The sequence below is a fragment of the Carassius auratus genome, chromosome 19 (assembly GCF_003368295.1).
Source record: "Carassius auratus strain Wakin chromosome 19, ASM336829v1, whole genome shotgun sequence".
Lineage (NCBI taxonomy): Eukaryota > Metazoa > Chordata > Actinopteri > Cypriniformes > Cyprinidae > Carassius > Carassius auratus.
The window spans coordinates 1,514,547-1,539,456 of NC_039261.1; the positions used below are offsets into that span (position 1 = coordinate 1,514,547).

The 24,910-nt window shown below is 46.0% G+C and overlaps 20 non-coding genes across 20 annotated transcripts; all 20 read right to left on the reverse strand.

The window, feature by feature from the left end:
- Positions 1-1,785: 1,785 nt before the first annotated feature.
- Positions 1,786-1,857, reverse strand: trnaq-cug (transfer RNA glutamine (anticodon CUG)). Its single transcript has one exon. It is a non-coding gene; the product is annotated as a tRNA-Gln (tRNA).
- A 95-nt stretch (positions 1,858-1,952) lies between these two features.
- trnaq-uug (transfer RNA glutamine (anticodon UUG)) lies at positions 1,953-2,024 on the reverse strand. The gene has a single exon. It is a non-coding gene; the product is annotated as a tRNA-Gln (tRNA).
- Positions 2,025-2,333: 309 nt separating this feature from the next.
- Positions 2,334-2,407, reverse strand: trnai-aau (transfer RNA isoleucine (anticodon AAU)). Its single transcript has one exon. It is a non-coding gene; the product is annotated as a tRNA-Ile (tRNA).
- Positions 2,408-2,504: 97 nt separating this feature from the next.
- On the reverse strand, positions 2,505-2,576 carry trnap-ugg (transfer RNA proline (anticodon UGG)). The gene has a single exon. It is a non-coding gene; the product is annotated as a tRNA-Pro (tRNA).
- Positions 2,577-6,491: 3,915 nt separating this feature from the next.
- On the reverse strand, positions 6,492-6,563 carry trnaq-cug (transfer RNA glutamine (anticodon CUG)). Its single transcript has one exon. It is a non-coding gene; the product is annotated as a tRNA-Gln (tRNA).
- Positions 6,564-6,658: 95 nt separating this feature from the next.
- trnaq-uug (transfer RNA glutamine (anticodon UUG)) lies at positions 6,659-6,730 on the reverse strand. The gene has a single exon. It is a non-coding gene; the product is annotated as a tRNA-Gln (tRNA).
- A 309-nt stretch (positions 6,731-7,039) lies between these two features.
- On the reverse strand, positions 7,040-7,113 carry trnai-aau (transfer RNA isoleucine (anticodon AAU)). The gene has a single exon. It is a non-coding gene; the product is annotated as a tRNA-Ile (tRNA).
- Positions 7,114-7,210: 97 nt separating this feature from the next.
- On the reverse strand, positions 7,211-7,282 carry trnap-ugg (transfer RNA proline (anticodon UGG)). The gene has a single exon. It is a non-coding gene; the product is annotated as a tRNA-Pro (tRNA).
- Positions 7,283-11,672: 4,390 nt separating this feature from the next.
- trnaq-cug (transfer RNA glutamine (anticodon CUG)) lies at positions 11,673-11,744 on the reverse strand. Its single transcript has one exon. It is a non-coding gene; the product is annotated as a tRNA-Gln (tRNA).
- Positions 11,745-11,839: 95 nt separating this feature from the next.
- trnaq-uug (transfer RNA glutamine (anticodon UUG)) lies at positions 11,840-11,911 on the reverse strand. Its single transcript has one exon. It is a non-coding gene; the product is annotated as a tRNA-Gln (tRNA).
- A 309-nt stretch (positions 11,912-12,220) lies between these two features.
- On the reverse strand, positions 12,221-12,294 carry trnai-aau (transfer RNA isoleucine (anticodon AAU)). The gene has a single exon. It is a non-coding gene; the product is annotated as a tRNA-Ile (tRNA).
- A 97-nt stretch (positions 12,295-12,391) lies between these two features.
- On the reverse strand, positions 12,392-12,463 carry trnap-ugg (transfer RNA proline (anticodon UGG)). The gene has a single exon. It is a non-coding gene; the product is annotated as a tRNA-Pro (tRNA).
- Positions 12,464-16,344: 3,881 nt separating this feature from the next.
- Positions 16,345-16,416, reverse strand: trnaq-cug (transfer RNA glutamine (anticodon CUG)). Its single transcript has one exon. It is a non-coding gene; the product is annotated as a tRNA-Gln (tRNA).
- Positions 16,417-17,233: 817 nt separating this feature from the next.
- trnai-aau (transfer RNA isoleucine (anticodon AAU)) lies at positions 17,234-17,307 on the reverse strand. Its single transcript has one exon. It is a non-coding gene; the product is annotated as a tRNA-Ile (tRNA).
- Positions 17,308-17,404: 97 nt separating this feature from the next.
- trnap-ugg (transfer RNA proline (anticodon UGG)) lies at positions 17,405-17,476 on the reverse strand. The gene has a single exon. It is a non-coding gene; the product is annotated as a tRNA-Pro (tRNA).
- A 2,899-nt stretch (positions 17,477-20,375) lies between these two features.
- Positions 20,376-20,447, reverse strand: trnaq-cug (transfer RNA glutamine (anticodon CUG)). The gene has a single exon. It is a non-coding gene; the product is annotated as a tRNA-Gln (tRNA).
- Positions 20,448-21,264: 817 nt separating this feature from the next.
- Positions 21,265-21,338, reverse strand: trnai-aau (transfer RNA isoleucine (anticodon AAU)). Its single transcript has one exon. It is a non-coding gene; the product is annotated as a tRNA-Ile (tRNA).
- Positions 21,339-21,435: 97 nt separating this feature from the next.
- Positions 21,436-21,507, reverse strand: trnap-ugg (transfer RNA proline (anticodon UGG)). Its single transcript has one exon. It is a non-coding gene; the product is annotated as a tRNA-Pro (tRNA).
- Positions 21,508-24,398: 2,891 nt separating this feature from the next.
- Positions 24,399-24,470, reverse strand: trnaq-cug (transfer RNA glutamine (anticodon CUG)). Its single transcript has one exon. It is a non-coding gene; the product is annotated as a tRNA-Gln (tRNA).
- Positions 24,471-24,772: 302 nt separating this feature from the next.
- Positions 24,773-24,845, reverse strand: trnaf-gaa (transfer RNA phenylalanine (anticodon GAA)). The gene has a single exon. It is a non-coding gene; the product is annotated as a tRNA-Phe (tRNA).
- Positions 24,846-24,910: the final 65 nt, after the last annotated feature.

Consider the following 24,910-nt stretch of genomic DNA (forward strand, 5'->3'; position numbering starts at 1 on the left):
CCCACGTTAGCTTTTTTGGGGCTCACAGCTGCCAAAAAGTATTTCAGGCATCGTCCTGTGCAAATGGGTTGCAAAACAGTGCCATTTTACGCACAGTTCCCTAAATCAGTGGTTTTCAAACCTGTCCTGGAAGCACCCCTGCCCTGAACATGTTTAATGTTTCCCTCATCTAACACACCTGTTTCAAATCATCAGCTCATTAATAGAGACCACAAGACCTTATTCGGGTGTGTCTAATAAGGCAGACAATCAAAATGTGCAGAGTAGGGGTGCCTCCAGGACAGGTTTATGAACCACTGCCCTAAAGAGACAGACTTTGTCTCCTCTGACAAAGATTAGGGTGATCTCACTGATCTCAAAGCGAGAATCATACCCCTAGACCAACGAGCCTTCTTGTCCAAAGCCAAGAAAAAAGAGCTACTCCGGCATCAACAAAAGAAGGAGCATTGAACACAGTGTAGGGAGCATGTCAATCGCATAGAGCTCACTTCTAATGAGCTGATTATCTGAATCAGGTGTGCTAACAAAGAGAGACATGCAAATCCAAGGTCAAGAAAAGTCCAAGGCCAAGAAAAAAGAGCTACTCCGGCATCAACAAAAGAAGGAACATGAACTAACGTGGTTTTCAATCCTGTCCTGTACGCATCCCTGCCCTGCACATTTTGCATTTGCCCTCATCCAACACACCTGTTTCAAATCATCAGCTCTTTAGTAGAGACTGCAAGACCTGATTTGGGTGTGTCTAATAAGGGAGACATACAAAATGTTCAGGACAGGGGTGCCTCCAGGAAAGGTTTTGAAAACCATTGCCCTAAAGAGACCGACTGAGCATTGACGCAATGCTGCGACACTCCCACGTTAGCTTTTTTGGGGCTCACAGCTGCCAAAAAGTATTTCAGGCATCGTCCTGTGCAAATGGGTTGCAAAACAGTGCCATTTTACGCACAGTTCCCTGAATCAGTGGTTTTCAAACCTGTCCTGGAAGCACCCCTGCCCTGAACATGTTTAATGTTTCCCTCATCTAACACACCTGTTTCAAATCATCAGCTCATTAATAGAGACCACAAGACCTTATTCGGGTGTGTCTAATAAGGCAGACAATCAAAATGTGCAGAGTAGGGGTGCCTCCAGGACAGGTTTGAGAACCACTGCCCTAAAGAGACAGACTTTGTCTCCTCTGACAAAGAGTAGGGTGATCTCACTGATCTCAAAGCGAGAATCATACCCCTAGACCAACGAGCCTTCTTGTCCAAAGCCAAGAAAAAAGAGCTACTCCGGCATCAACAAAAGAAGGAGCAATGAACACTGTGTAGGGAGCATGTCAATCGCATGGAGCTCACTTCTAATGAGCTGATTATCTGAATCAGGTGTGCTAACAAAGAGAGACATGCAAATCCAAGGTCAAGAAAAGTCCAAGGCCAAGAAAAAAGCGCTAATCCGGCATCAACAAAAGAAGGAACATGAACTAACGTGGTTTTCAATCCTGTCCTCTACTCATCCCTGCCCTGCACATTTTGAATTTGCCCTCATCCAACACACCTGTTTCAAATCATCAGCTCTTTAGTTGAGACTGCAAGACCTGATTTGGGTGTGTCTAATAAGGCAGACAATCAAAATGTGCAGAGCAGGGGTGCCTCCAGGACAGGTTTGAGAACCACTGCCCTAAAGAGACCGACTGAGCACCGATGCAATGCTGCCACAGTCTCTACGTTAGTTAATTTTATTTGGACTCAAAGCTGCCAAAAAGTATTTCAGACACGGTCCTGCGCAAATTGGTTGCAAAACAGGTCCCACCGAGATTTGAACTCGGATCACTGGATTCAGAGTCCAGAGTGCTAACCATTACACCATGGAACCTTAACTGGAGCAGCAATTGCTCACAGGGCCACAAAGGCTGTCACCAGTGCCAAACTAGTGCTGTTTTTATATTTTCCTGCGGCAAGAAAGCACACAGGTTCCACCGAGATTCGAACTCAGATCGCTGGATTCAAAGCCCAGAGTGCTGACCATTACACCATGGAACCGAAACTGCTTGTGTTTTGGCCAACTGGGAAACAGATAGTTCTGTGGCAGTGGGGAAGCAGTTATACAGAAAAGTTGGAACCCAGTGATTTTTGGTCACTGGCCTGCCTCAAAAAACGGAAAAGAGTGGGAGATTTTGCCGAAACCCGGGATCAAATGAGGGACCTTCAGATCTTCAGTCTACCGCTCTCCCAACTGAGCTATTTTTGCCCCACACCAAACACTGCTTAGCAAGCAGGGATTTCAGTGAGATCACCCTACTATTTGTCAGAGGAGACGAGCAGAGCAGAGCCCCCAGACAATAAAACAGCTGGCCAGTACGGGGATCGAACCCCCGACCTTGGCGTTATTAGCATCAAGCTCTGACCAGCTGAGCTAAATGGCCCAGCTTAGCCGTCTTTCTCTACCCGATTGAATAAAATCCTGCATCAATGTTTGTGAACGCAATGAGAGAAGAAAGCTTCAGGTTTTAACCTGACCAAGGGCTCGTCCAGGATTTGAACCCGGGACCTCTCGCACCCAAAGCGAGAATCATACCCCTAGACCAACGAGCCTTCTTGTCCAAAGACAAGAAAAAAGAGCTACTCCGGCATCAACAAAAGAAGGAACATGAACTAACGTGGTTTTCAATCCTGTCCTGTACGCATCCCTGCCCTGCACATTTTGCATTTGCCCTCATCCAACACACCTGTTTCAAATCATCAGCTCTTTAGTAGAGACTGCAAGACCTGATTTGAGTGTGTCTAATAAGGGAGACATACAAAATGTTCAGGACAGGGGTGCCTCCAGGAAAGGTTTGAAAACCATTGCCCTAAAGAGACCGACTGAGCATTGACGCAATGCTGCGACACTCCCACGTTAGATTTTTTGGGGCTCACAGCTGCCAAAAAGTATTTCAGACATGGTCCTGTGCAAATTGGTTGCAAAACAGTGCCATTTTACGCACAGTTCCCTAAATCAGTGGTTTTCAAACCTGTCCTGGAAGCACCCCTGCCCTGAACATTTTTAATGTTTCCCTCAACTAACACACCTGTTTCAAATCATCAGCTCTTTAGTAGAGACTGCAAGACCTGATTTGGGTGTGTCTAATAAGGGAGACATACAAAATGTTCAGGACAGGGGTGCCTCCAGGAAAGGTTTGAAAACCATTGCCCTAAAGAGACAGACTTTGTCTCCTCTGACAAAGAGTAGGGTGATCTCACTGATCTCAAAGCGAGAATCATACCCCTAGACCAACGAGCCTTCTTGTCCAAGGCCAAGAAAAAAGAGCTACTCCGGCATCAACAAAAGAAGGAACATGAACTAACGTGGAAGCAATCAAAGACCTCGAGACAGTGTGAAAGGCTAACAAATGCAGGTTGGCCTCTTAACTGACCTAAAAATGTGGCTGTATCTAACATGTAGAGAGATGTTAGGAAGGACAGCTGAAACGGTCAGATGTCACTTAGACCAGCGGGTCTCAATTCCAATCCTCGCGCCCCATGCTCTTCACATTTTGTATGTTTCTCGTATAGCTTCAGACATTTCTTCCATTCGAAAGTAAGTGCCCTGAGAAGTGGACATCACATGGCATCCCTCGGTGATTCAAGTTCAAAGCGTATGTATACGTTCAATTCAAAGTGAGTAATACAGAGGTGTATAGAGGTATACAGAGGTATATGATGTCACACTTCTCCATGTGTGAAGAAGTTGCGCGGCGCAAATCCGTGAACCAATGTTCCAAAGTGAAGTAAACTTTGACGGATTTCCCCTGCTCAGGGAGTGGGGAGCAATGAACACTGTGTAGGGACCATGTCAATCGCATGGAGCTCACTTCTAATGAGCTGATTATCTGAATCAGGTGTGCTAACAAAGAGAGACATGCAAATCCAAGGTCAAGAAAAGTCCAAGGCCAAGAAAAAAGAGCTAATCTGGCATCAACAAAAGAAGGAACATGAACTAACGTGGTTTTCAATCCTGTCCTCTACTCATCCCTGCCCTGCACATTTTGTTTTTGCCCTCATCTAACACACCTGTTTCAAATCATCAGCTCTTTAGTTGAGACTGCAAGACCTGCTTTGGGTGTGTCTAATAAGGGAGACATACAAAATGTTCAGGACAGGGGTGCCTCCAGGAAAGGTTTGAAAACCATTGCCCTAAAGAGACAGACTTTGTCTCCTCTGACAAAGAGTAGGGTGATCTCACTGATCTCAAAGCGAGAATCATACCCCTAGACCAACGAGCCTTCTTGTCCAAGGCCAAGAAAAAAGAGCTACTCCGGCATCAACAAAAGAAGGAACATGAACTAACGTGGAAGCAATCAAAGACCTCGAGACAGTGTGAAAGGCTAACAAATGCAGGTTGGCCTCTTAACTGACCTAAAAATGTGGCTGTATCTAACATGTAGAGAGATGTTAGGAAGGACAGCTGAAACGGTCAGATGTCACTTAGACCAGCGGGTCTCAATTCCCATCCTCGCGCCCCATGCTCTTCACATTTTGTATGTTTCTCGTATAGCTTCAGACATTTCTTCCATTCGAAAGTAAGTGCCCTGAGAAGTGGACATCACATGGCATCCCTCGGTGATTCAAGTTCAAAGCGTATGTATACGTTCAATTCAAAGTGAGTAATACAGAGGTGTATAGAGGTATACAGAGGTATATGATGTCACACTTCTCCATGTGTGAAGAAGTTGCGCGGCGCAAATCCGTGAACCAATGTTCCAAAGTGAAGTAAACTTTGACGGATTTCCCCTGCTCAGGGAGTGGGGAGCAATGAACACTGTGCCATTTTACGCACAGTTCCCTAAATCAGTGGTTTTCAAACCTGTCCTGGAAGCACCCCTGCCCTGAACATGTTTAATGTTTCCCTCATCTAACACACCTGTTTCAAATCATCAGCTCATTAATAGAGACCACAAGACCTTATTCGGGTGTGTCTAATAAGGCAGACAATCAAAATGTGCAGAGTAGGGGTGCCTCCAGGACAGGTTTATGAACCACTGCCCTAACGAGACAGACTTTGTCTCCTCTGACAAAGATTAGGGTGATCTCACTGATCTCAAAGCGAGAATCATACCCCTAGACCAACGAGCCTTCTTGTCCAAAGCCAAGAAAAAAGAGCTACTCCGGCATCAACAAAAGAAGGAGCATTGAACACAGTGTAGGGAGCATGTCAATCGCATAGAGCTCACTTCTAATGAGCTGATTATCTGAATCAGGTGTGCTAACAAAGAGAGACATGCAAATCCAAGGTCAAGAAAAGTCCAAGGCCAAGAAAAAAGAGCTACTCCGGCATCAACAAAAGAAGGAACATGAACTAACGTGGTTTTCAATCCTGTCCTGTACGCATCCCTGCCCTGCACATTTTGCATTTGCCCTCATCCAACACACCTGTTTCAAATCATCAGCTCTTTAGTAGAGACTGCAAGACCTGATTTGGGTGTGTCTAATAAGGGAGACATACAAAATGTTCAGGACAGGGGTGCCTCCAGGAAAGGTTTTGAAAACCATTGCCCTAAAGAGACCGACTGAGCATTGACGCAATGCTGCGACACTCCCACGTTAGCTTTTTTGGGGCTCACAGCTGCCAAAAAGTATTTCAGGCATCGTCCTGTGCAAATGGGTTGCAAAACAGTGCCATTTTACGCACAGTTCCCTGAATCAGTGGTTTTCAAACCTGTCCTGGAAGCACCCCTGCCCTGAACATGTTTAATGTTTCCCTCATCTAACACACCTGTTTCAAATCATCAGCTCATTAATAGAGACCACAAGACCTTATTCGGGTGTGTCTAATAAGGCAGACAATCAAAATGTGCAGAGTAGGGGTGCCTCCAGGACAGGTTTGAGAACCACTGCCCTAAAGAGACAGACTTTGTCTCCTCTGACAAAGAGTAGGGTGATCTCACTGATCTCAAAGCGAGAATCATACCCCTAGACCAACGAGCCTTCTTGTCCAAAGCCAAGAAAAAAGAGCTACTCCGGCATCAACAAAAGAAGGAGCAATGAACACTGTGTAGGGAGCATGTCAATCGCATGGAGCTCACTTCTAATGAGCTGATTATCTGAATCAGGTGTGCTAACAAAGAGAGACATGCAAATCCAAGGTCAAGAAAAGTCCAAGGCCAAGAAAAAAGCGCTAATCCGGCATCAACAAAAGAAGGAACATGAACTAACGTGGTTTTCAATCCTGTCCTCTACTCATCCCTGCCCTGCACATTTTGAATTTGCCCTCATCCAACACACCTGTTTCAAATCATCAGCTCTTTAGTTGAGACTGCAAGACCTGATTTGGGTGTGTCTAATAAGGCAGACAATCAAAATGTGCAGAGCAGGGGTGCCTCCAGGACAGGTTTGAGAACCACTGCCCTAAAGAGACCGACTGAGCACCGATGCAATGCTGCCACAGTCTCTACGTTAGTTAATTTTATTTGGACTCAAAGCTGCCAAAAAGTATTTCAGACACGGTCCTGCGCAAATTGGTTGCAAAACAGGTCCCACCGAGATTTGAACTCGGATCACTGGATTCAGAGTCCAGAGTGCTAACCATTACACCATGGAACCTTAACTGGAGCAGCAATTGCTCACAGGGCCACAAAGGCTGTCACCAGTGCCAAACTAGTGCTGTTTTTATATTTTCCTGCGGCAAGAAAGCACACAGGTTCCACCGAGATTCGAACTCAGATCGCTGGATTCAAAGCCCAGAGTGCTGACCATTACACCATGGAACCGAAACTGCTTGTGTTTTGGCCAACTGGGAAACAGATAGTTCTGTGGCAGTGGGGAAGCAGTTATACAGAAAAGTTGGAACCCAGTGATTTTTGGTCACTGGCCTGCCTCAAAAAACGGAAAAGAGTGGGAGATTTTGCCGAAACCCGGGATCAAACGAGGGACCTTTAGATCTTCAGTCTACCGCTCTCCCAACTGAGCTATTTTTGCCCCACACCAAACACTGCTTAGCAAGCAGGGATTTCAGTGAGATCACCCTACTATTTGTCAGAGGAGACGAGCAGAGCAGAGCCCCCAGACAATAAAACAGCTGGCCAGTACGGGGATCGAACCCCCGACCTTGGCGTTATTAGCATCAAGCTCTGACCAGCTGAGCTAAATGGCCCAGCTTAGCCGTCTTTCTCTACCCGATTGAATAAAATCCTGCATCAATGTTTGTGAACGCAATGAGAGAAGAAAGCTTCAGGTTTTAACCTGACCAAGGGCTCGTCCAGGATTTGAACCCGGGACCTCTCGCACCCAAAGCGAGAATCATACCCCTAGACCAACGAGCCTTCTTGTCCAAAGACAAGAAAAAAGAGCTACTCCGGCATCAACAAAAGAAGGAACATGAACTAACGTGGTTTTCAATCCTGTCCTGTACGCATCCCTGCCCTGCACATTTTGCATTTGCCCTCATCCAACACACCTGTTTCAAATCATCAGCTCTTTAGTAGAGACTGCAAGACCTGATTTGGGTGTGTCTAATAAGGGAGACATACAAAATGTTCAGGACAGGGGTGCCTCCAGGAAAGGTTTGAAAACCATTGCCCTAAAGAGACCGACTGAGCATTGACGCAATGCTGCGACACTCCCACGTTAGATTTTTTGGGGCTCACAGCTGCCAAAAAGTATTTCAGACATGGTCCTGTGCAAATTGGTTGCAAAACAGTGCCATTTTACGCACAGTTCCCTAAATCAGTGGTTTTCAAACCTGTCCTGGAAGCACCCCTGCCCTGAACATTTTTAATGTTTCCCTCAACTAACACACCTGTTTCAAATCATCAGCTCTTTAGTAGAGACTGCAAGACCTGATTTGGGTGTGTCTAATAAGGGAGACATACAAAATGTTCAGGACAGGGGTGCCTCCAGGAAAGGTTTGAAAACCATTGCCCAAAAGAGACAGACTTTGTCTCCTCTGACAAAGAGTAGGGTGATCTCACTGATCTCAAAGCGAGAATCATACCCCTAGACCAACGAGCCTTCTTGTCCAAGGCCAAGAAAAAAGAGCTACTCCGGCATCAACAAAAGAAGGAACATGAACTAACGTGGAAGCAATCAAAGACCTCGAGACAGTGTGAAAGGCTAACAAATGCAGGTTGGCCTCTTAACTGACCTAAAAATGTGGCTGTATCTAACATGTAGAGAGATGTTAGGAAGGACAGCTGAAACGGTCAGATGTCACTTAGACCAGCGGGTCTCAATTCCAATCCTCGCGCCCCATGCTCTTCACATTTTGTATGTTTCTCGTATAGCTTCAGACATTTCTTCCATTCGAAAGTAAGTGCCCTGAGAAGTGGACATCACATGGCATCCCTCGGTGATTCAAGTTCAAAGCGTATGTATACGTTCAATTCAAAGTGAGTAATACAGAGGTGTATAGAGGTATACAGAGGTATATGATGTCACACTTCTCCATGTGTGAAGAAGTTGCGCGGCGCAAATCCGTGAACCAATGTTCCAAAGTGAAGTAAACTTTGACGGATTTCCCCTGCTCAGGGAGTGGGGAGCAATGAACACTGTGTAGGGACCATGTCAATCGCATGGAGCTCACTTCTAATGAGCTGATTATCTGAATCAGGTGTGCTAACAAAGAGAGACATGCAAATCCAAGGTCAAGAAAAGTCCAAGGCCAAGAAAAAAGAGCTAATCTGGCATCAACAAAAGAAGGAACATGAACTAACGTGGTTTTCAATCCTGTCCTCTACTCATCCCTGCCCTGCACATTTTGTTTTTGCCCTCATCTAACACACCTGTTTCAAATCATCAGCTCTTTAGTTGAGACTGCAAGACCTGCTTTGGGTGTGTCTAATAAGGGAGACATACAAAATGTTCAGGACAGGGGTGCCTCCAGGAAAGGTTTGAAAACCATTGCCCTAAAGAGACAGACTTTGTCTCCTCTGACAAAGAGTAGGGTGATCTCACTGATCTCAAAGCGAGAATCATACCCCTAGACCAACGAGCCTTCTTGTCCAAGGCCAAGAAAAAAGAGCTACTCCGGCATCAACAAAAGAAGGAACATGAACTAACGTGGAAGCAATCAAAGACCTCGAGACAGTGTGAAAGGCTAACAAATGCAGGTTGGCCTCTTAACTGACCTAAAAATGTGGCTGTATCTAACATGTAGAGAGATGTTAGGAAGGACAGCTGAAACGGTCAGATGTCACTTAGACCAGCGGGTCTCAATTCCAATCCTCGCGCCCCATGCTCTTCACATTTTGTATGTTTCTCGTATAGCTTCAGACATTTCTTCCATTCGAAAGTAAGTGCCCTGAGAAGTGGACATCACATGGCATCCCTCGGTGATTCAAGTTCAAAGCGTATGTATACGTTCAATTCAAAGTGAGTAATACAGAGGTGTATAGAGGTATACAGAGGTATATGATGTCACACTTCTCCATGTGTGAAGAAGTTGCGCGGCGCAAATCCGTGAACCAATGTTCCAAAGTGAAGTAAACTTTGACGGATTTCCCCTGCTCAGGGAGTGGGGAGCAATGAACACTGTGTAGGGACCATGTCAATCGCATGGAGCTCACTTCTAATGAGCTGATTATCTGAATCAGGTGTGCTAACAAAGAGAGACATGCAAATCCAAGGTCAAGAAAAGTCCAAGGCCAAGAAAAAAGAGCTAATCTGGCATCAACAAAAGAAGGAACATGAACTAACGTGGTTTTCAATCCTGTCCTCTACTCATCCCTGCCCTGCACATTTTGTGTTTGCCCTCATCTAACACACCTGTTTCAAATCATCAGCTCTTTAGTTGAGACTGCAAGACCTGCTTTGGGTGTGTCTAATAAGGGAGACATACAAAATGTTCAGGACAGGGGTGCCTCCAGGAAAGGTTTTGAAAACCATTGCCCTAAAGAGACCGACTGAGCATTGACGCAATGCTGCGACACTCCCACGTTAGCTTTTTTGGGGCTCACAGCTGCCAAAAAGTATTTCAGGCATCGTCCTGTGCAAATGGGTTGCAAAACAGTGCCATTTTACGCACAGTTCCCTAAATCAGTGGTTTTCAAACCTGTCCTGGAAGCACCCCTGCCCTGAACATGTTTAATGTTTCCCTCATCTAACACACCTGTTTCAAATCATCAGCTCATTAATAGAGACCACAAGACCTTATTCGGGTGTGTCTAATAAGGCAGACAATCAAAATGTGCAGAGTAGGGGTGCCTCCAGGACAGGTTTATGAACCACTGCCCTAACGAGACAGACTTTGTCTCCTCTGACAAAGATTAGGGTGATCTCACTGATCTCAAAGCGAGAATCATACCCCTAGACCAACGAGCCTTCTTGTCCAAAGCCAAGAAAAAAGAGCTACTCCGGCATCAACAAAAGAAGGAGCATTGAACACAGTGTAGGGAGCATGTCAATCGCATAGAGCTCACTTCTAATGAGCTGATTATCTGAATCAGGTGTGCTAACAAAGAGAGACATGCAAATCCAAGGTCAAGAAAAGTCCAAGGCCAAGAAAAAAGAGCTACTCCGGCATCAACAAAAGAAGGAACATGAACTAACGTGGTTTTCAATCCTGTCCTGTACGCATCCCTGCCCTGCACATTTTGCATTTGCCCTCATCCAACACACCTGTTTCAAATCATCAGCTCTTTAGTAGAGACTGCAAGACCTGATTTGGGTGTGTCTAATAAGGGAGACATACAAAATGTTCAGGACAGGGGTGCCTCCAGGAAAGGTTTTGAAAACCATTGCCCTAAAGAGACCGACTGAGCATTGACGCAATGCTGCGACACTCCCACGTTAGCTTTTTTGGGGCTCACAGCTGCCAAAAAGTATTTCAGGCATCGTCCTGTGCAAATGGGTTGCAAAACAGTGCCATTTTACGCACAGTTCCCTGAATCAGTGGTTTTCAAACCTGTCCTGGAAGCACCCCTGCCCTGAACATGTTTAATGTTTCCCTCATCTAACACACCTGTTTCAAATCATCAGCTCATTAATAGAGACCACAAGACCTTATTCGGGTGTGTCTAATAAGGCAGACAATCAAAATGTGCAGAGTAGGGGTGCCTCCAGGACAGGTTTGAGAACCACTGCCCTAAAGAGACAGACTTTGTCTCCTCTGACAAAGAGTAGGGTGATCTCACTGATCTCAAAGCGAGAATCATACCCCTAGACCAACGAGCCTTCTTGTCCAAAGCCAAGAAAAAAGAGCTACTCCGGCATCAACAAAAGAAGGAGCAATGAACACTGTGTAGGGAGCATGTCAATCGCATGGAGCTCACTTCTAATGAGCTGATTATCTGAATCAGGTGTGCTAACAAAGAGAGACATGCAAATCCAAGGTCAAGAAAAGTCCAAGGCCAAGAAAAAAGCGCTAATCCGGCATCAACAAAAGAAGGAACATGAACTAACGTGGTTTTCAATCCTGTCCTCTACTCATCCCTGCCCTGCACATTTTGAATTTGCCCTCATCCAACACACCTGTTTCAAATCATCAGCTCTTTAGTTGAGACTGCAAGACCTGATTTGGGTGTGTCTAATAAGGCAGACAATCAAAATGTGCAGAGCAGGGGTGCCTCCAGGACAGGTTTGAGAACCACTGCCCTAAAGAGACCGACTGAGCACCGATGCAATGCTGCCACAGTCTCTACGTTAGTTAATTTTATTTGGACTCAAAGCTGCCAAAAAGTATTTCAGACACGGTCCTGCGCAAATTGGTTGCAAAACAGGTCCCACCGAGATTTGAACTCGGATCACTGGATTCAGAGTCCAGAGTGCTAACCATTACACCATGGAACCTTAACTGGAGCAGCAATTGCTCACAGGGCCACAAAGGCTGTCACCAGTGCCAAACTAGTGCTGTTTTTATATTTTCCTGCGGCAAGAAAGCACACAGGTTCCACCGAGATTCGAACTCAGATCGCTGGATTCAAAGCCCAGAGTGCTGACCATTACACCATGGAACCGAAACTGCTTGTGTTTTGGCCAACTGGGAAACAGATAGTTCTGTGGCAGTGGGGAAGCAGTTATACAGAAAAGTTGGAACCCAGTGATTTTTGGTCACTGGCCTGCCTCAAAAAACGGAAAAGAGTGGGAGATTTTGCCGAAACCCGGGATCAAACGAGGGACCTTTAGATCTTCAGTCTACCGCTCTCCCAACTGAGCTATTTTTGCCCCACACCAAACACTGCTTAGCAAGCAGGGATTTCAGTGAGATCACCCTACTATTTGTCAGAGGAGACGAGCAGAGCAGAGCCCCCAGACAATAAAATAGCTGGCCAGTACGGGGATCGAACCCCCGACCTTGGCGTTATTAGCATCAAGCTCTGACCAGCTGAGCTAAATGGCCCAGCTTAGCCGTCTTTCTCTACCCGATTGAATAAAATCCTGCATCAATGTTTGTGAACGCAATGAGAGAAGAAAGCTTCAGGTTTTAACCTGACCAAGGGCTCGTCCAGGATTTGAACCCGGGACCTCTCGCACCCAAAGCAAGAATCATACCCCTAGACCAACGAGCCTTCTTGTCCAAGGACAAGAAAAAAGAGCTACTCCGGCATCAACAAAAGAAGGAACATGAACTAACGTGGTTTTCAATCCTGTCCTGTACGCATCCCTGCCCTGCACATTTTGCATTTGCCCTCATCCAACACACCTGTTTCAAATCATCAGCTCTTTAGTAGAGACTGCAAGACCTGATTTGGGTGTGTCTAATAAGGGAGACATACAAAATGTTCAGGACAGGGGTGCCTCCAGGAAAGGTTTGAAAACCATTGCCCTAAAGAGACCGACTGAGCATTGACGCAATGCTGCGACACTCCCACGTTAGATTTTTTGGGGCTCACAGCTGCCAAAAAGTATTTCAGACATGGTCCTGTGCAAATTGGTTGCAAAACAGTGCCATTTTACGCACAGTTCCCTAAATCAGTGGTTTTCAAACCTGTCCTGGAAGCACCCCTGCCCTGAACATTTTTAATGTTTCCCTCAACTAACACACCTGTTTCAAATCATCAGCTCTTTAGTAGAGACTGCAAGACCTGATTTGGGTGTGTCTAATAAGGGAGACATACAAAATGTTCAGGACAGGGGTGCCTCCAGGAAAGGTTTGAAAACCATTGCCCTAAAGAGACAGACTTTGTCTCCTCTGACAAAGAGTAGGGTGATCTCACTGATCTCAAAGCGAGAATCATACCCCTAGACCAACGAGCCTTCTTGTCCAAGGCCAAGAAAAAAGAGCTACTCCGGCATCAACAAAAGAAGGAACATGAACTAACGTGGAAGCAATCAAAGACCTCGAGACAGTGTGAAAGGCTAACAAATGCAGGTTGGCCTCTTAACTGACCTAAAAATGTGGCTGTATCTAACATGTAGAGAGATGTTAGGAAGGACAGCTGAAACGGTCAGATGTCACTTAGACCAGCGGGTCTCAATTCCAATCCTCGCGCCCCATGCTCTTCACATTTTGTATGTTTCTCGTATAGCTTCAGACATTTCTTCCATTCGAAAGTAAGTGCCCTGAGAAGTGGACATCACATGGCATCCCTCGGTGATTCAAGTTCAAAGCGTATGTATACGTTCAATTCAAAGTGAGTAATACAGAGGTGTATAGAGGTATACAGAGGTATATGATGTCACACTTCTCCATGTGTGAAGAAGTTGCGCGGCGCAAATCCTTGAACCAATGTTCCAAAGTGAAGTAAACTTTGACGGATTTCCCCTGCTCAGGGAGTGGGGAGCAATGAACACTGTGTAGGGACCATGTCAATCGCATGGAGCTCACTTCTAATGAGCTGATTATCTGAATCAGGTGTGCTAACAAAGAGAGACATGCAAATCCAAGGTCAAGAAAAGTCCAAGGCCAAGAAAAAAGAGCTAATCTGGCATCAACAAAAGAAGGAACATGAACTAACGTGGTTTTCAATCCTGTCCTCTACTCATCCCTGCCCTGCACATTTTGTGTTTGCCCTCATCTAACACACCTGTTTCAAATCATCAGCTCTTTAGTTGAGACTGCAAGACCTGCTTTGGGTGTGTCTAATAAGGGAGACATACAAAATGTTCAGGACAGGGGTGCCTCCAGGAAAGGTTTGAAAACCATTGCCCTAAAGAGACAGACTTTGTCTCCTCTGACAAAGAGTAGGGTGATCTCACTGATCTCAAAGCGAGAATCATACCCCTAGACCAACGAGCCTTCTTGTCCAAGGCCAAGAAAAAAGAGCTACTCCGGCATCAACAAAAGAAGGAACATGAACTAACGTGGAAGCAATCAAAGACCTCGAGACAGTGTGAAAGGCTAACAAATGCAGGTTGGCCTCTTAACTGACCTAAAAATGTGGCTGTATCTAACATGTAGAGAGATGTTAGGAAGGACAGCTGAAACGGTCAGATGTCACTTAGACCAGCGGGTCTCAATTCCAATCCTCGCGCCCCATGCTCTTCACATTTTGTATGTTTCTCGTATAGCTTCAGACATTTCTTCCATTCGAAAGTAAGTGCCCTGAGAAGTGGACATCACATGGCATCCCTCGGTGATTCAAGTTCAAAGCGTATGTATACGTTCAATTCAAAGTGAGTAATACAGAGGTGTATAGAGGTATACAGAGGTATATGATGTCACACTTCTCCATGTGTGAAGAAGTTGCGCGGCGCAAATCCGTGAACCAATGTTCCAAAGTGAAGTAAACTTTGACGGATTTCCCCTGCTCAGGGAGTGGGGAGCAATGAACACTGTGTAGGGACCATGTCAATCGCATGGAGCTCACTTCTAATGAGCTGATTATCTGAATCAGGTGTGCTAACAAAGAGAGACATGCAAATCCAAGGTCAAGAAAAGTCCAAGGCCAAGAAAAAAGAGCTAATCTGGCATCAACAAAAGAAGGAACATGAACTAACGTGGTTTTCAATCCTGTCCTCTACTCATCCCTGCCCTGCACATTTTGTGTTTGCCCTCATCTAACACACCTGTTTCAAATCATCAGCTCTTTAGTTGAGACTGCAAGACCTGCTTTGGGTGTGTCTAATAAGGGAGACATACAAAATGTTCAGGACAGGGGTGCCTCCAGGAAAGGTTTTGAAAACCATTGCCCTAAAGAGACCGACTGAGCATTGACGCAATGCTGCGACACTCCCACGTTAGCTTTTTTGGGGCTCACAGCTGCCAAAAAGTATTTCAGGCATCGTCCTGTGCAAATGGGTTGCAAAACAGTGCCATTTTACGCACAGTTCCCTAAATCAGTGGTTTTCAAACCTGTCCTGGAAGCACCCCTGCCCTGAACATTTTTAATGTTTCCCTCATCTAACACACCTGTTTCAAATCATCAGCTCTTTAGTAGAGACTGCAAGACCTGATTTGGGTGTGTCTAATAAGGGAGACATACAAAATGTTCAGGACAGGGGTGCCTCCAGGAAAGGTTTTGAAAACCATTGCCCTAAAGAGACCGACTGAGCATTGACGCAATGCTGCGACACTCCCACGTTAGCTTTTTTGGGGCTCACAGCTGCCAAAAAGTATTTCAGGCATCGTCCTGTGCAAATGGATTGCAAAACAGTGCCATTTTACGCACAGTTCCCTAAATCAGTGGTTTTCAAACCTGTCCTGGAAGCACCCCTGCCCTGAACATGTTTAATGTTTCCCTCATCTAACACACCTGTTTCAAATCATCAGCTCATTAATAGAGACCACAAGACCTTATTCGGGTGTGTCTAATAAGGCAGACAATCAAAATGTGCAGAGTAGGGGTGCCTCCAGGACAGGTTTGAGAACCACTGCCCTAAAGAGACAGACTTTGTCTCCTCTGACAAAGAGTAGGGTGATCTCACTGATCTCAAAGCGAGAATCATACCCCTAGACCAACGAGCCTTCTTGTCCAAAGCCAAGAAAAAAGAGCTACTCCGGCATCAACAAAAGAAGGAGCAATGAACACTGTGTAGGGAGCATGTCGATCGCATGGAGCTCACTTCTAATGAGCTGATTATCTGAATCAGGTGTGCTAACAAAGAGAGACATGCAAATCCAAGGTCAAGAAAAGTCCAAGGCCAAGAAAAAAGAGCTAATCCGGCATCAACAAAAGAAGGAACATGAACTAACGTGGTTTTCAATCCTGTCCTCTACTCATCCCTGCCCTGCACATTTTGAATTTGCCCTCATCCAACACACCTGTTTCAAATCATCAGCTCTTTAGTTGAGACTGCAAGACCTGATTTGGGTGTGTCTAATAAGGCAGACAATCAAAATGTGCAGAGCAGGGGTGCCTCCAGGACAGGTTTGAGAACCACTGCCCTAAAGAGACCGACTGAGCACCGATGCAATGCTGCCACAGTCTCTACGTTAGTTAATTTTATTTGGACTCAAAGCTGCCAAAAAGTATTTCAGACACGGTCCTGCGCAAATTGGTTGCAAAACAGGTCCCACCGAGATTTGAACTCGGATCACTGGATTCAGAGTCCAGAGTGCTAACCATTACACCATGGAACCTTAACTGGAGCAGCAATTGCTCACAGGGCCACAAAGGCTGTCACCAGTGCCAAACTAGTGCTGTTTTTATCTGTTCCTGCGGCAAGAAAGCACACAGGTTCCACCGAGATTCGAACTCAAATCGCTGGATTCAAAGCCCAGAGTGCTGACCATTAGTGAAGTGAAGTGACATTCAGCCAAGTATGGTGACCCATACTCAGAATTTGTGCTCTGCATTTAACCCATCCGAAATGCACACACACAGAGCAGTGAACACACACACACACACACTGTGAGCACACACCCAGAGCAGTGGGCAGCCATTTATGCTGCGGCGCCCGGGGAGCAGTTGGGGGTTCGATGCCTTGCTCAAGGGCACCTAAGTCGTGGTATTGAAGGTGGAGAGAGAGCTGTTCATGCCCTCCCCCCACCCACAATTCCGTCCGGCCCGAGACTAGAACCCACAACCCTTCGATTGGGAGTCCAACCCTCTAACCATTAGGCCACAACTTCCCCACCTTACACCATGGAACCGAAACTGCTTGTGTTTTGGCCAACTGGGAAACAGATAGTTCTGTGGCAGTGGGGAAGCAGTTATACAGAAAAGTTGGAACCCAGTGATTTTTGGTCACTGGCCTGCCTCAAAAAACGGAAAAGAGTGGGAGATTTTGCCGAAACCCGGGATCAAACGAGGGACCTTTAGATCTTCAGTCTACCGCTCTCCCAACTGAGCTATTTTTGCCCCACACCAAACACTGCTTAGCAAGCAGGGATTTCAGTGAGATCACCCTACTATTTGTCAGAGGAGACGAGCAGAGCCCCCAGACAATAAAACAGCTGGCCAGTACGGGGATCGAACCCCCGACCTTGGCGTTATTAGCATCAAGCTCTGACCAGCTGAGCTAAATGGCCCAGCTTAGCTGTCTTTCTCTACCCGATTGAATAAAATCCTGCCTCAATGTTTGTGAACGCAATGAGAGAAGAAAGCTTCAGGTTTTAACCTGACCAAGGGCTCGTCCAGGATTTGAACCCGGGACCTCTCGCACCCAAAGTGAGAATCATACCCCTAGACCAACGAGCCTTCTTGTCCAAGGCCAAGAAAAAAGAGCTACTCCGGCATCAACAAAAGAAGGAACATGAACTAACGTGGTTTTCAATCCTGTCCTGTACGCATCCCTGCCCTGCACATTTTGCATTTGCCCTCATCCAACACACCTGTTTCAAATCATCAGCTCTTTAGTAGAGACTGCAAGACCTGATTTGGGTGTGTCTAATAAGGGAGACATACAAAATGTTCAGGACAGGGGTGCCTCCAGGAAAGGTTTGAAAACCATTGCCCTAAAGAGACCGACTGAGCATTGACGCAATGCTGCGACACTCCCACGTTAGATTTTTTGGGGCTCACAGCTGCCAAAAAGTATTTCAGACATGGTCCTGTGCAAATTGGTTGCAAAACAGTGCCATTTTACGCACAGTTCCCTAAATCAGTGGTTTTCAAACCTGTCCTGGAAGCACCCCTGCCCTGAACATTTTTAATGTTTCCCTCAACTAACACACCTGTTTCAAATCATCAGCTCTTTAGTAGAGACTGCAAGACCTGATTTGGGTGTGTCTAATAAGGGAGACATACAAAATGTTCAGGACAGGGGTGCCTCCAGGAAAGGTTTGAAAACCATTGCCCTAAAGAGACAGACTTTGTCTCCTCTGACAAAGAGTAGGGTGATCTCACTGATCTCAAAGCGAGAATCATACCCCTAGACCAACGAGCCTTCTTGTCCAAGGCCAAGAAAAAAGAGCTACTCCGGCATCAACAAAAGAAGGAACATGAACTAACGTGGAAGCAATCAAAGACCTCGAGACAGTGTGAAAGGCTAACAAATGCAGGTTGGCCTCTTAACTGACCTAAAAATGTGGCTGTATCTAACATGTAGAGAGATGTTAGGAAGGACAGCTGAAACGGTCAGATGTCACTTAGACCAGCGGGTCTCAATTCCAATCCTCGCGCCCCATGCTCTTCACATTTTGTATGTTTCTCGTATAGCTTCAGACATTTCTTCCATTCGAAAGTAAGTGCCCTGAGAAGTGGACATCACATGGCATCCCTCGGTGATTCAAGTTCAAAGCGTATGTATACGTTCAATTCAAAGTGAGTAATACAGAGGTGTATAGAGGTATACAGAGGTATATGATGTCACACTTCTCCATGTGTGAAGAAGTTGCGCGGCGCAAATCCGTGAACCAATGTTCCAAAGTGAAGTAAACTTTGACGGATTTCCCCTGCTCAGGGAGTGGGGAGCAATGAACACTGTGTAGGGACCATGTCAATCGCATGGAGCTCACTTCTAATGAGCTGATTATCTGAATCAGGTGTGCTAACAAAGAGAGACATGCAAATCCAAGGTCAAGAAAAGTCCAAGGCCAAGAAAAAAGAGCTAATCTGGCATCAACAAAAGAAGGAACATGAACTAACGTGGTTTTCAATCCTGTCCTCTACTCATCCCTGCCCTGCACATTTTGTGTTTGCCCTCATCTAACACACCTGTTTCAAATCATCAGCTCTTTAGTTGAGACTGCAAGACCTGCTTTGGGTGTGTCTAATAAGGGAGACATACAAAATGTTCAGGACAGGGGTGCCTCCAGGAAAGGTTTTGAAAACCATTGCCCTAAAGAGACCGACTGAGCATTGACGCAATGCTGCGACACTCCCACGTTAGCTTTTTTGGGGCTCACAGCTGCCAAAAAGTATTTCAGGCATCGTCCTGTGCAAATGGGTTGCAAAACAGTGCCATTTTACGCACAGTTCCCTAAATCAGTGGTTTTCAAACCTGTCCTGGAAGCACCCCTGCCCTGAACATTTTTAATGTTTCCCTCATCTAACACACCTGTTTCAAATCATCAGCTCTTTAGTAGAGACTGCAAGACCTGATTTGGGTGTGTCTAATAAGGGAGACATACAAAATGTTCAGGACAGGGGTGCCTCCAGGAAAGGTTTTGAAAACCATTGCCCTAAAGAGACCGACTGAGCATTGACGCAATGCTGCGACACTCCCACGTTAGCTTTTTTGGGGCTCACAGCTGCCAAAAAGTATTTCAGGCATCGTCCTGTGCAAATGGATTGCAAAACAGTGCCATTTTACGCACAGTTCCCTAAATCAGTGGTTTTCAAACCTGTCCTGGAAGCACCCCTGCCCTGAACATGTTTAATGTTTCCCTCATCTAACACACCTGTTTCAAATCATCAGCTCATTAATAGAGACCACAAGACCTTATTCGGGTGTGTCTAATAAGGCAGACAATCAAAATGTGCAGAGTAGGGGTGCCTCCAGGACAGGTTTGAGAACCACTGCCCTAAAGAGACAGACTTTGTCTCCTCTGACAAAGAGTAGGGTGATCTCACTGATCTCAAAGCGAGAATCATACCCCTAGACCAACGAGCCTTCTTGTCCAAAGCCAAGAAAAAAGAGCTACTCCGGCATCAACAAAAGAAGGAGCAATGAACACTGTGTAGGGAGCATGTCGATCGCATGGAGCTCACTTCTAATGAGCTGATTATCTGAATCAGGTGTGCTAACAAAGAGAGACATGCAAATCCAAGGTCAAGAAAAGTCCAAGGCCAAGAAAAAAGAGCTAATCCGGCATCAACAAAAGAAGGAACATGAACTAACGTGGTTTTCAATCCTGTCCTCTACTCATCCCTGCCCTGCACATTTTGAATTTGCCCTCATCCAACACACCTGTTTCAAATCATCAGCTCTTTAGTTGAGACTGCAAGACCTGATTTGGGTGTGTCTAATAAGGCAGACAATCAAAATGTGCAGAGCAGGGGTGCCTCCAGGACAGGTTTGAGAACCACTGCCCTAAAGAGACCGACTGAGCACCGATGCAATGCTGCCACAGTCTCTACGTTAGTTAATTTTATTTGGACTCAAAGCTGCCAAAAAGTATTTCAGACACGGTCCTGCGCAAATTGGTTGCAAAACAGGTCCCACCGAGATTTGAACTCGGATCACTGGATTCAGAGTCCAGAGTGCTAACCATTACACCATGGAACCTTAACTGGAGCAGCAATTGCTCACAGGGCCACAAAGGCTGTCACCAGTGCCAAACTAGTGCTGTTTTTATCTGTTCCTGCGGCAAGAAAGCACACAGGTTCCACCGAGATTCGAACTCAAATCGCTGGATTCAAAGCCCAGAGTGCTGACCATTAGTGAAGTGAAGTGACATTCAGCCAAGTATGGTGACCCATACTCAGAATTTGTGCTCTGCATTTAACCCATCCGAAATGCACACACACAGAGCAGTGAACACACACACACACACACTGTGAGCACACACCCAGAGCAGTGGGCAGCCATTTATGCTGCGGCGCCCGGGGAGCAGTTGGGGGTTCGATGCCTTGCTCAAGGGCACCTAAGTCGTGGTATTGAAGGTGGAGAGAGAGCTGTTCATGCCCTCCCCCCACCCACAATTCCGTCCGGCCCGAGACTAGAACCCACAACCCTTCGATTGGGAGTCCAACCCTCTAACCATTAGGCCACAACTTCCCCACCTTACACCATGGAACCGAAACTGCTTGTGTTTTGGCCAACTGGGAAACAGATAGTTCTGTGGCAGTGGGGAAGCAGTTATACAGAAAAGTTGGAACCCAGTGATTTTTGGTCACTGGCCTGCCTCAAAAAACGGAAAAGAGTGGGAGATTTTGCCGAAACCCGGGATCAAACGAGGGACCTTTAGATCTTCAGTCTACCGCTCTCCCAACTGAGCTATTTTTGCCCCACACCAAACACTGCTTAGCAAGCAGGGATTTCAGTGAGATCACCCTACTATTTGTCAGAGGAGACGAGCAGAGCCCCCAGACAATAAAACAGCTGGCCAGTACGGGGATCGAACCCCCGACCTTGGCGTTATTAGCATCAAGCTCTGACCAGCTGAGCTAAATGGCCCAGCTTAGCTGTCTTTCTCTACCCGATTGAATAAAATCCTGCCTCAATGTTTGTGAACGCAATGAGAGAAGAAAGCTTCAGGTTTTAACCTGACCAAGGGCTCGTCCAGGATTTGAACCCGGGACCTCTCGCACCCAAAGTGAGAATCATACCCCTAGACCAACGAGCCTTCTTGTCCAAGGCCAAGAAAAAAGAGCTACTCCGGCATCAACAAAAGAAGGAACATGAACTAACGTGGTTTTCAATCCTGTCCTGTACGCATCCCTGCCCTGCACATTTTGCATTTGCCCTCATCCAACACACCTGTTTCAAATCATCAGCTCTTTAGTAGAGACTGCAAGACCTGATTTGGGTGTGTCTAATAAGGGAGACATACAAAATGTTCAGGACAGGGGTGCCTCCAGGAAAGGTTTGAAAACCATTGCCCTAAAGAGACCGACTGAGCATTGACGCAATGCTGCGACACTCCCACGTTAGATTTTTTGGGGCTCACAGCTGCCAAAAAGTATTTCAGACATGGTCCTGTGCAAATTGGTTGCAAAACAGTGCCATTTTACGCACAGTTCCCTAAATCAGTGGTTTTCAAACCTGTCCTGGAAGCACCCCTGCCCTGAACATTTTTAATGTTTCCCTCAACTAACACACCTGTTTCAAATCATCAGCTCTTTAGTAGAGACTGCAAGACCTGATTTGGGTGTGTCTAATAAGGGAGACATACAAAATGTTCAGGACAGGGGTGCCTCCAGGAAAGGTTTGAAAACCATTGCCCTAAAGAGACAGACTTTGTCTCCTCTGACAAAGAGTAGGGTGATCTCACTGATCTCAAAGCGAGAATCATACCCCTAGACCAACGAGCCTTCTTGTCCAAGGCCAAGAAAAAAGAGCTACTCCGGCATCAACAAAAGAAGGAACATGAACTAACGTGGAAGCAATCAAAGACCTCGAGACAGTGTGAAAGGCTAACAAATGCAGGTTGGCCTCTTAACTGACCTAAAAATGTGGCTGTATCTAACATGTAGAGAGATGTTAGGAAGGACAGCTGAAACGGTCAGATGTCACTTAGACCAGCGGGTCTCAATTCCAATCCTCGCGCCCCATGCTCTTCACATTTTGTATGTTTCTCGTATAGCTTCAGACATTTCTTCCATTCGAAAGTAAGTGCCCTGAGAAGTGGACATCACATGGCATCCCTCGGTGATTCAAGTTCAAAGCGTATGTATACGTTCAATTCAAAGTGAGTAATACAGAGGTGTATAGAGGTATACAGAGGTATATGATGTCACACTTCTCCATGTGTGAAGAAGTTGCGCGGCGCAAATCCGTGAACCAATGTTCCAAAGTGAAGTAAACTTTGACGGATTTCCCCTGCTCAGGGAGTGGGGAGCAATGAACACTGTGTAGGGACCATGTCGATCGCATGGAGCTCACTTCTAATGAGCTGATTATCTGAATCAGGTGTGCTAACAAAGAGAGACATGCAAATCCAAGGTCAAGAAAAGGCCAAGAAAAAAGAGCTAATCTGGCATCAACAAAAGAAGGAACATGAACTAACGTGGTTTTCAATCCTGTCCTCTACTCATCCCTGCCCTGCACATTTTGTGTTTGCCCTCATCCAACACACCTGTTTCAAATCATCAGCTTTTTAGTTGAGACTGCAAGACCTGCTTTGGGTGTGTCTAATAAGAGAGACATACAAAATGTTCAGGACAGGGGTGCCTCCAGGAAAGGTTTTGAAAACCATTGCCCTAAAGAGACCAACTGAGCATTGACGCAATGCTGCGACACTCCCACGTTAGCTTTTTTGGGGCTCACAGCTGCCAAAAAGTATTTCAGGCATCGTCCTGTGCAAATGGGTTGCAAAACAGTGCCATTTTACGCACAGTTCCCTAAATCAGTGGTTTTCAAACCTGTCCTGGAAGCACCCCTGCCCTGAACATGTTTAATGTTTCCCTCATCTAACACACCTGTTTCAAATCATCAGCTCATTAATAGAGACCACAAGACCTTATTCGGGTGTGTCTAATAAGGCAGACAATCAAAATGTGCAGAGTAGGGGTGCTTCCAGGACAGGTCTGAGAACCACTGCCCTAAAGAGACAGACTTTGTCTACTCTGACAAAGAGTAGGGTGATCTCACTGATCTCAAAGCGAGAATCATACCCCTAGACCAACGAGCCTTCTTGTCCAAGGCCAAGAAAAAAGAGCTACTCCGGCATCAACAAAAGAAGGAGCAATGAACACTGTGTAGGGACCATGTCAATCGCATGGAGCTCAATTCTAATGAGCTGATTACCTGAATCAGGTGTGCTAACAAAGAGAGACATGCAAATCCAAGGTCAAGAAAAGTCCAAGGCCAAGAAAAAAGAGCTAATCCGGCATCAACAAAAGAAGGAACATGAACTAACGTGGTTTTCAATCCTGTCCTCTACTCATCCCTGCCCTGCACATTTTGAATTTGCCCTCATCCAACACACCTGTTTCAAATCATCAGCTCTTTAGTTGAGACTGAAAGACCTGATTTGGGTGTGTCTAATAAGGGAGACATACAAAATGTTCAGGACAGGGGTGCCTCCAGGAAAGGTTTGAAAACCATTGCCCTAAAGAGACCGACTGAGCATTGACGCAATGCTGCGACACTCCCACGTTAGCTTTTTTGGGGCTCACAGCTGCCAAAAAGTATTTCAGACATGGTCCTGTGCAAATTGGTTGCAAAACAGTGCCATTTTACGCACAGTTCCCTAAATCAGTGGTTTTCAAACCTGTCCTGGAAGCACCCCTGCCCTGAATATTTTTAATGTTTCCCTCATCTAACACACCTGTTTCAAATCATCAGCTCATTAATAGAGACCACAAGACCTTATTTGGGTGTGTCTAATAAGGCAGACAATCAAAATGTACAGAGCAGGGGTGCCTCCAGGACAGGTTTGAGAACCACTGCCCTAAAGAGATTGACTGAGCACCGATGCAATGCTGCCACAGTCTCTACGTTAGTTAATTTTTTTGGACTCAAAGCTGCCAAAAAGTATTTCAGACACGGTCCTGCGCAAATTGGTTGCAAAACAGGTCCCACCGAGATTTGAACTCGGATCACTGGATTCAGAGTCCAGAGTGCTAACCATTACACCATGGAACCTTAACTGGAGCAGCAATTGCTCACAGGGCCACAAAGGCTGTCACCAGTGCCAAACTAGTGCTGTTTTTATCTTTTCCTGCGGCAAGAAAGCACACAGGTTCCACCGAGATTCAAACTAAGATCGCTGGATTCAAAGCCCAGAGTGCTGACCATTACACCATGGAACCGAAACTGCTTTGGTTTTGGCCAACTGGGAAACAGATAGTTCTGTGGCAGTGGGGAAGCAGTTATACAGAAAAGTTGGAACCCAGTGATTTTTGGTCACTGGCCTGCCTCAAAAAACGGAAAAGAGTGGGAGATTTTGCCGAAACCCAGGATCGAACCAGGGACCTTTAGATCTTCAGTCTACCGCTCTCCCAACTGAGCTATTTTTGCCCCACACCAAAAACTGCTTAGCAAGCAGGGATTTCAGTGAGATCACCCTACTATTTGTCAGAGGA